The following is a 7,314-nucleotide window of genomic DNA, read 5'->3' as shown; positions in this document are numbered from 1 at the left end:
CTCTCATCTTTAACTGTGACTGATATTCTCAGGGAATCCACATCACCTTAGATGGGGCATTCCGCCATGGATTTCATCCCTCTGCATCTGAAACAAAGCTAGGACAAAAGTCAAAGGGCTGCAGGATAACTGGACAGCTCCAGACACCTGGTGGCAATCTAGGAATACCCTCTACAGCCCTACTACACCCTACATCACAAATTTCAAGTCCCCAGGACTTGTACTATTACCCATACACCCAGACTGAGCAGCAAGGCAGAGCAGCTCCGGGCCAAACACACACCAACACCCGTGAGACAGGACAGGACAAACAAGGGGACACAACAGGGACACAAATCCTCTGGCAAGAAGAATGTCCCTGAAGGAGCAGTGAACTAAGAACGAGATGACCGAGGTAAGACTGAAGGCGAGCTGACCAGGCTCAGAGAACCCTGCAGGAAGAAGATGCCAACGGGATGACTTATCCCAGAAGACACAGAGACAGATGCCCAAGAATCCTACGGTCAGAATCCTCTACCTATCTTGGCATTCTTACAAGACCTAATCCACCGGACCGGATAAGGGCGGTGCACAGCTGGTGATACAGCTCAGAACAAGACTTGAAGAGGCATCAGCCTGCATGCTTGCGAAGAGAGACGGATTCCAACGCGTGTGTCCGAGAACACGAAACAAAGACGCCTGGCCGAGGAAGGCAGAGACCAGATATGCTAAGACGGATGCCAGGATTTTTAATAGGCCCCTCGAAGGGCTAAGGGACAAGACATGAAGCACAAGACACCCAAAAGACACAGAGTGCACAACAGACAAGTGACACAACACACACCAGGACTGCTCTGCCCTGCACACCTCAGCACTTTGATCCAAAATGAGACTTTCTCTTCATGTAGCCTAAGGGGTCACATCTGGGACATCCCTGTCTCTAAACCTGACTCAAAAAATCCCTCCCACTGACCCCTGCCCTGGCACCCCGCTTTCATCCCCTCTGTGGGGCTCCAAGCCCTCCACTTCTCTCTCAGATGTCCAGGGAGGCAAATCCACGCCAGGTGCCAAAGAAGGCTGCCTCTCCCTCAGGGAAATTCCTGCTGTTGCCGGGCGGTTGTCTCCTAAGTCAGCTACAATCAAGAAAACCAAATATCAAAGCATAATCTTAGCAGCACGTCAGCCAAAAACCAGCAATTCTGCTACTCACCATCTCCTAAGAAGGCCCGGGTCCTCGGGCAGCACGCCTCAGCTGCGTCCAGAGGCTGACACTCACAGTGCCAAAGCCTTAGAGGCATTACTGGCACTGAGCCCACCCACCACAGCCTCCATTAGGGGTGTGAGCATCCCCGGTTGGGGCAGGACAGGAACGCACGGTGGACATCCCCAGTGAACCTCAACCCTGTGGACTCTGCCCCACCATGGGAACTTCCTGTCTGGCCCTAGCTTAGGGGTACTGCCTGCACCTCTCAGGACTTCTGGCATTGCCTTGCCATTAGGATTGCTGCCTGCACCTCTCTCAGGGAAACAGTGTTGGCAGCAGTGCTGTGAGGGCTGGTATACCTGTACTCTGACTTGTATCCTAGGCTGTACCCCTGATTTTCACTGTGTGTTCTCTAGCTCTTGACTCCTTTACCTCTCAAGCCCTGCCTCAGCCTCTGTATGTGTCACTATAAGCTCCCCCCTTCTGAACCCTACTTCTTTAGAGCCCTACACCTTCAAGGCGGGGACGCTCTACACCGTTAGTGTCCCAAGAGCTGTCCTGCAAGCAGGGCAGGTACATCCACAGTTGTTCCCTGCCTACCCTAAAAAACGTGGCCCTGAGACAGGGCAGAGGCTGACAGAGCCAAACTCTTTGCACAGGCAAAGGCACGAAGCCTTACCAACCGCCGCCCCGAGAGGGAAATCAGGAGCACTTCCACCGGCTGCGGAGAGACGGGGAATCCCAGGGTGGGTGGGGCGGGAAAACCCCCGTTATCCCCAGCCCTGCTGGATCCTGCTCCCCACTATCGCTTCCTGCCTGGCCGTGTCTGCACATGTCAGAGCGTCTGGTACGTTCCCGCACTAGGGCTGCTGCCTGCACCTGCTCTCAGGGAAAGCGTGCTGGTAGCAGCGCTGTGAGGGCCAGTATACCTGTACTCTGACTTGTATCCTAGCCTGTACCCCTGATTTTCACTGTGTGCTCTCTAGCCCTCGAGTCCTTTACCTCTCAAGCCCTCCTTCAGCCTCTGTGTGTCACTGTAAACCCCCCCCTGCTGAACCCTACTACCGTACACCTCGCAATCAGCATTGCCCTATAACAGGATGCTCCTGGGAAAGGGATCCCAGGGTGTGCTGGGCCAGGAATCCCCCGCTGCACCCTAACCCTTTGGACTCTAAAAGGAGACCAACAATGTCAAACTCCCTAGAACATGGAGATGGGTCAGAACTGCCCTGCCAAGGCTCTGGTGCTGCTGAGGAGAAACCCTCACCCTTTAATCCTGAGGGGACCATCCCACTAGGGCCCTCTCCTGTAAGGTAACTTTAAATCACCACCCAAGACTGAAAAGGTTTTCTCCCTTCTCCCGACCGCCAGCCCCAACACTTAGCTTTTGGAACACCAGCAGGCGAAATGCATCCTCGACAGAAACGAACATCTCAGCACCGTGGACGTCCAGAGGTTCTCTGCGTCCACCTCAGGGCCGCTGTACCCAAACTTTGGCTCCACACCTCCTCACACTACCTAGGATCACAAAACAGAAAATGCGACTATCCCCCTCCAGAAGAGTAATCCCCGGGGCTCCTCAGCACCGCTGTCGTGGCTCCCCCTCAGATCTTCATCCCGCTCCAGAGGCTGCCGGGAGCGTACCCAGCAAAAGGAAAAGGTACGTGCTGAGCACGGCGCACACCTGTGGGTCACTCTGCCTAAAGGCCGACTCACCAGCTCCCTCTGTTCCTTGGCACGCCTAGGACAGCAGCAGCACCCGCAAAGCAAAAAATCACGCCGAGTTGCTGTGAAACAGCACCTCCCAGCTCTGACTGAAGCACGCCACAAATATACCTTAATGCTGCACCCATCTGGCCTCTGGCATCCGGGGCCAGCACATCTGGTAGGGGGACACCCGAAAATCAAAAAAAAAAAAAGAACAGTGAATGCTTAGAGTTGCACCAGCAAATAAGACTTGAGCAATAGTAACTACTACTGCCTACCCATCACTGCTCACCTTGCCCGCTGATATCCGGCCGTACCTCCTAAAAAAAACGACAAAGAACAGCGCTGTAACATAGCCACCATTTACACCTCCACTGCAAACACAAACAGTGACTGACCTTCTCGGGGGAGCCCCCTCACCCAGGATGGGGCATTCCGCCATGGATTTCATCCCTCTGCATCTGAAACAAAGCTGGGACAGAAGTCAAAGGGCTGCAGGATAACTGGACAGCTCCAGACACCTGGTGGCAATCTAGGAATACCCTCTACAGCCCTACTACACCCTACATCACAAATTTCAAGTCCCCAGGACTTGTACTATTACCCATACACCCAGACTGAGCAGCAAGGCAGAGCAGCTCCGGGCCAAACACACACCAACACCCGTGAGACAGGACAGGACAAACAAGGGGACACAACAGGGACACAAATCCTCTGGCAAGAAGAATAACCCTGAAGGAGCAGCGAACTAAGAACGAGATGACCGAGGTAAGACTGAAGGCGAGCTGACCAGGCTCAGAGAACCCTGCAGGAAGAAGATGCCAACGGGATGACTTATCCCAGAAGACGCAGAGACAGATGCCCAAGAATCCTACGGTCAGAATCCTCTACCTATCTTGGCATTCTTACAAGACCTAATCCACCGGAACGGATAAGGGCGGTGCACAGCTGGTGATACAGCTCAGAACAAGACTTGAAGAGGCATCAGCCTGCATGCTTGCGAAGAGAGACGGATTCTACTATGTGTCGAAGCATAAGGTTTAATGGCATCAGCACCTCACCAAGGAATAGGATCTGTTAAGAACAATGCCTAGCATTTCCAAGAGGTTGTTCAAAGGCCTAAGTCAAAAGACACACCATACGAGACACCCAAAAGACACAGAGTGCACAACAGACAAGTGACACAATACACACCAAGACTGCTCTGCCCTGCACACCTCAGCACTTTGATCCAAAATGAGACTTTCTCTTCACGTAGCCTAAGGGGTCACATCTGGGACATCCCTGTCTCTAAACCTGTCTCAAAACCCCTCCCAGTGACTCCTGCCCTGGCACCCTGCTTTCATTCCCTCTGTGTCTCTGAGCTTTCCAATTATCTCTGGGATGTTCAGAGATGAGAATCCATACCGTGTGCTAAAGAAGGCTGCCTCTGCCTCTGGGAATTCTTTGCTGTCACCCAGCTGCTGTCTATCTAGTCAGGTACCATACAGAAAACCAAACATCAATGCATGATCTCAGCAGATCTATGTGCCGGTCAGTGGGAGGGTCTCAGTATACTACCTGTGGACCACCTAATTCACACAAACAGTAATGGATGCTTAGATTTACACCAGAAACACCACTACCCTGACCACACAAATACAGGAGTTTTAGAAAAGAAAAAACAAACAAAAATCCACCAAACAAAAGCCAACTATTATTTCTCCTAATCCAGCTACCAAATACAATAAAAATAACTCCTATGTCTAGTCTCCTGAAAAAACCTCCAAAGTAAATACCCAGGACCCCCCCACCCTAAAACTAAAAGATCCATTCAACTATAAACAGTATCTCCCAAATTATCCATAACTATAGAACACATACTATAGCCAAACAAGCTAAATACACAAATCCCTATAACACAAAAAAACAATAATCTGATTTTAAATATTATTATACTCCAAGAAATGAACTACTGCCCCTTACCTCAAACCCACCAAAAAAACACTACACACCATGATAAAAGCCACCCCTAAATAAATAAAACCGCCCCCATACCTCACACTACAACCAATTACACCACTGTAAACCTCAGGAAACAAATCCTTGGAAAACATAATACCCCACCAAAATAAAAACCTCCAACAACACAACTCAGTTCAAAAACAACCTAACCCACATGTAAACTAAGAAGCCTAATGTAAAGTAAATAGATCACATTCCTCATCATACACTATTGCCAAGCAAAATAAAGCTACACAATAAGTTATTAAAGGCCGCTTTAAAACCATTAAACAGAAAAAAATTTGGAAAAAAAAAAAAAAGCTGCCTCTAACAATACACCTAAACTTCAACCAGCCAGGGTGGCCCTACCCAATCTGAATCCCTGCACACAATGATCAAAACCCCAATAGCACATATCAGAAGCTTATCAAAAAAGCTACTTAATTGTATGTTGTTGGGGGTTAGGTTTGTTCCTTCTTTCTCTAAAGAATTTTTTCCCCACAAGTTACCAAGGAGATCAAGTGTTGGATACTTGAGAGTACTTAACTGAAACAAAGAGGTGGACAAAAGGTGGAAGGGGGAGATAACGCAGGTAAAAGACAAAGCTTGAGGCAGCGGCGTGCTTTTCTGCTTCCGGCGTTCGGGGAGACGCGTGTCTGCCGCTCCTGGAGGAGCTCAGCTGCCGAAAAGCACGCGGAGGGGAGAACGGCTGTTGCTGGCTGGAGGAGTTTCACTGTGGCCAAAGGGATCCAGTCCTGGGAAATCTACTATCACCGGTTCGGCCTGAATCCGGAGTTTTCCCAGCCACCCGCGGGGAGCTGGTCCAGGCCCTGCCTCTCCTTCGGCTTTCTTCGGCGCTGCTCCTCTTGCTGCAGCGTGACCCTGCACCCCCTGCCCTGCCGGGACATCCTGCCCCTGCCTGCCGGGACACCCTGCCATCCCAGCTACCTGCCGGGACTTTTCCACAGTTCCATCTTGGTGCTCTGAGGATCCTGCAGGGACACCGAAACCAAACTGCCCTGGGTTTTGTGAAACAAAGCCCTCAAGGTTCTTGGTACTGTTGTCGTTTGTCATTAATGCTGTAGTTGTTTGGTGGGGGGGGAGTTTTTTTTTGTGTTTGTTTGCTTCGTATTACATACTAGTAAAGAACTGCTATTCCTATTTCCCAAATCTTTGCCAAAGAGCCTCTGATTGTAATTTTACCTAGCAGATACCTGTCTTCCTAAACCAAGACATATGTCAAATTCAAACCCACCCATAAAGTTATCTTCACTCAAAAACCAAATTACATGTAATAAATAATGCCAAAAAAATCAAACAAAAGACTATATATCATCAAAGAAAGCAACAGTGAAAAAAAACACGTATAAGTACCCCTATTTATAAAATCCCAGGTGGAGAGAAATCCCTCTTACTTTAAACACAAACAAAAACAGAAGAGGAGTTTCATTATTCATTTTGAACTCTTTTTGCCTTCGTAAGCCCTTTTTCTTCTGGGAGCACTTAAAAGAGATTAGCAAAACAAAGCTGAAAAAGAGAAAAATCCCCCCTATGACTCCACACTGGCTTACCTGCTGCTGCTGTCTGCCACAAAGAAACACTCCACATCCATGTACTCCTGCAGGCACTATAAGAGGCTTTCCCACCACTGCAGCAACCCCACATAGAAACTCAACATGAGTTCCTCAACCTCTACAGCTCAATGGAAAAGTGAACCGAGGCTCCTCTGTTAAACCGCCCCTGGCAGGAACCGCCCCATCATCATTGTAACATCTCACACCTGCAGCTGGTCTGCTCCCTCATTATCCTGACAGGTCACACCTGTGGCTGCTCTGTTCTCCCCTCACCGTTTACAGCTCATACCTGGGGCTAGTCTGTCCCCTCAATCATTCTGTGACAGCTCTCACCTTGCGGCTGCTGCCACTCCGAGTGTGAGGGCAGGGGCAGAGCGGACTTGCTGCTTATTCCCCAGAGAGTTCAATGTCTGCACCTGACACGCTGGGGCAGCGGGCTTTCCTTGCTATGGGTAAGGGTCCCTCTTCTGCAGGTGCCCAAGGCTGAAACTGGGATTCCACCTCCAAAAGTCCATATGCCTGAGATCCACAATTCCTTAGGAAATCCCCCAGAAGTCATTACCCTCCATTTAGAATTTTGCCTTGGAATCATTGTTAACTTGTCTTTCTGTGGAAGTGTTTCAAACATTCATTGAGAGTTCAGAAGCCTGGTTGGCTTTTTTATGACTTAAGCTGACAATCCCAGGCTAAATCCAAACACCCAGAATTACGAGGAACTACGGAGACCATTTATAAATACTCCCCTTCCTTGCAACTTTATCCCTTATTGCAGATCCCTGGGGCAGATTTACTTTCTTCCCAACAGCACCATTCTGGCAGAGATCCTACTTCTCAGACACAAACCGAACGCAAACCTGCCACGGGGGG

General features: G+C 49.7%; 1 long non-coding RNA gene across 2 annotated transcripts; it reads right to left on the bottom strand.

Moving 5' to 3' along the window:
* Positions 1 to 23: 23 nt before the first annotated feature.
* On the bottom strand, positions 24 to 6,590 carry LOC136305548 (uncharacterized). Of its 2 annotated transcripts, XR_010725372.1 has the most exons (5): positions 6,445 to 6,590; positions 3,289 to 3,362; positions 3,183 to 3,210; positions 2,900 to 3,065; positions 24 to 2,701 (listed from the first exon to the last, which is right to left on the bottom strand). It is a non-coding gene; the product is annotated as an uncharacterized lncRNA (long non-coding RNA). The 2 variants fall into 2 exon arrangements; XR_010725371.1 differs by lacking the exon at positions 3,289 to 3,362.
* Between the last annotated feature and the right edge of the window lie 724 nt (positions 6,591 to 7,314).

Source organism: Chamaea fasciata, unplaced genomic scaffold (assembly GCF_029207755.1).
Source record: "Chamaea fasciata isolate MVZ Bird 193981 ecotype frontalis unplaced genomic scaffold, bChaFas1.0.hap1 SCAF_479, whole genome shotgun sequence".
Taxonomy (NCBI): domain Eukaryota; kingdom Metazoa; phylum Chordata; class Aves; order Passeriformes; family Sylviidae; genus Chamaea; species Chamaea fasciata.
The sequence above is the reverse complement of the archived record's forward strand: the minus strand, read 5'-3'. Positions and strand labels throughout refer to the sequence as shown.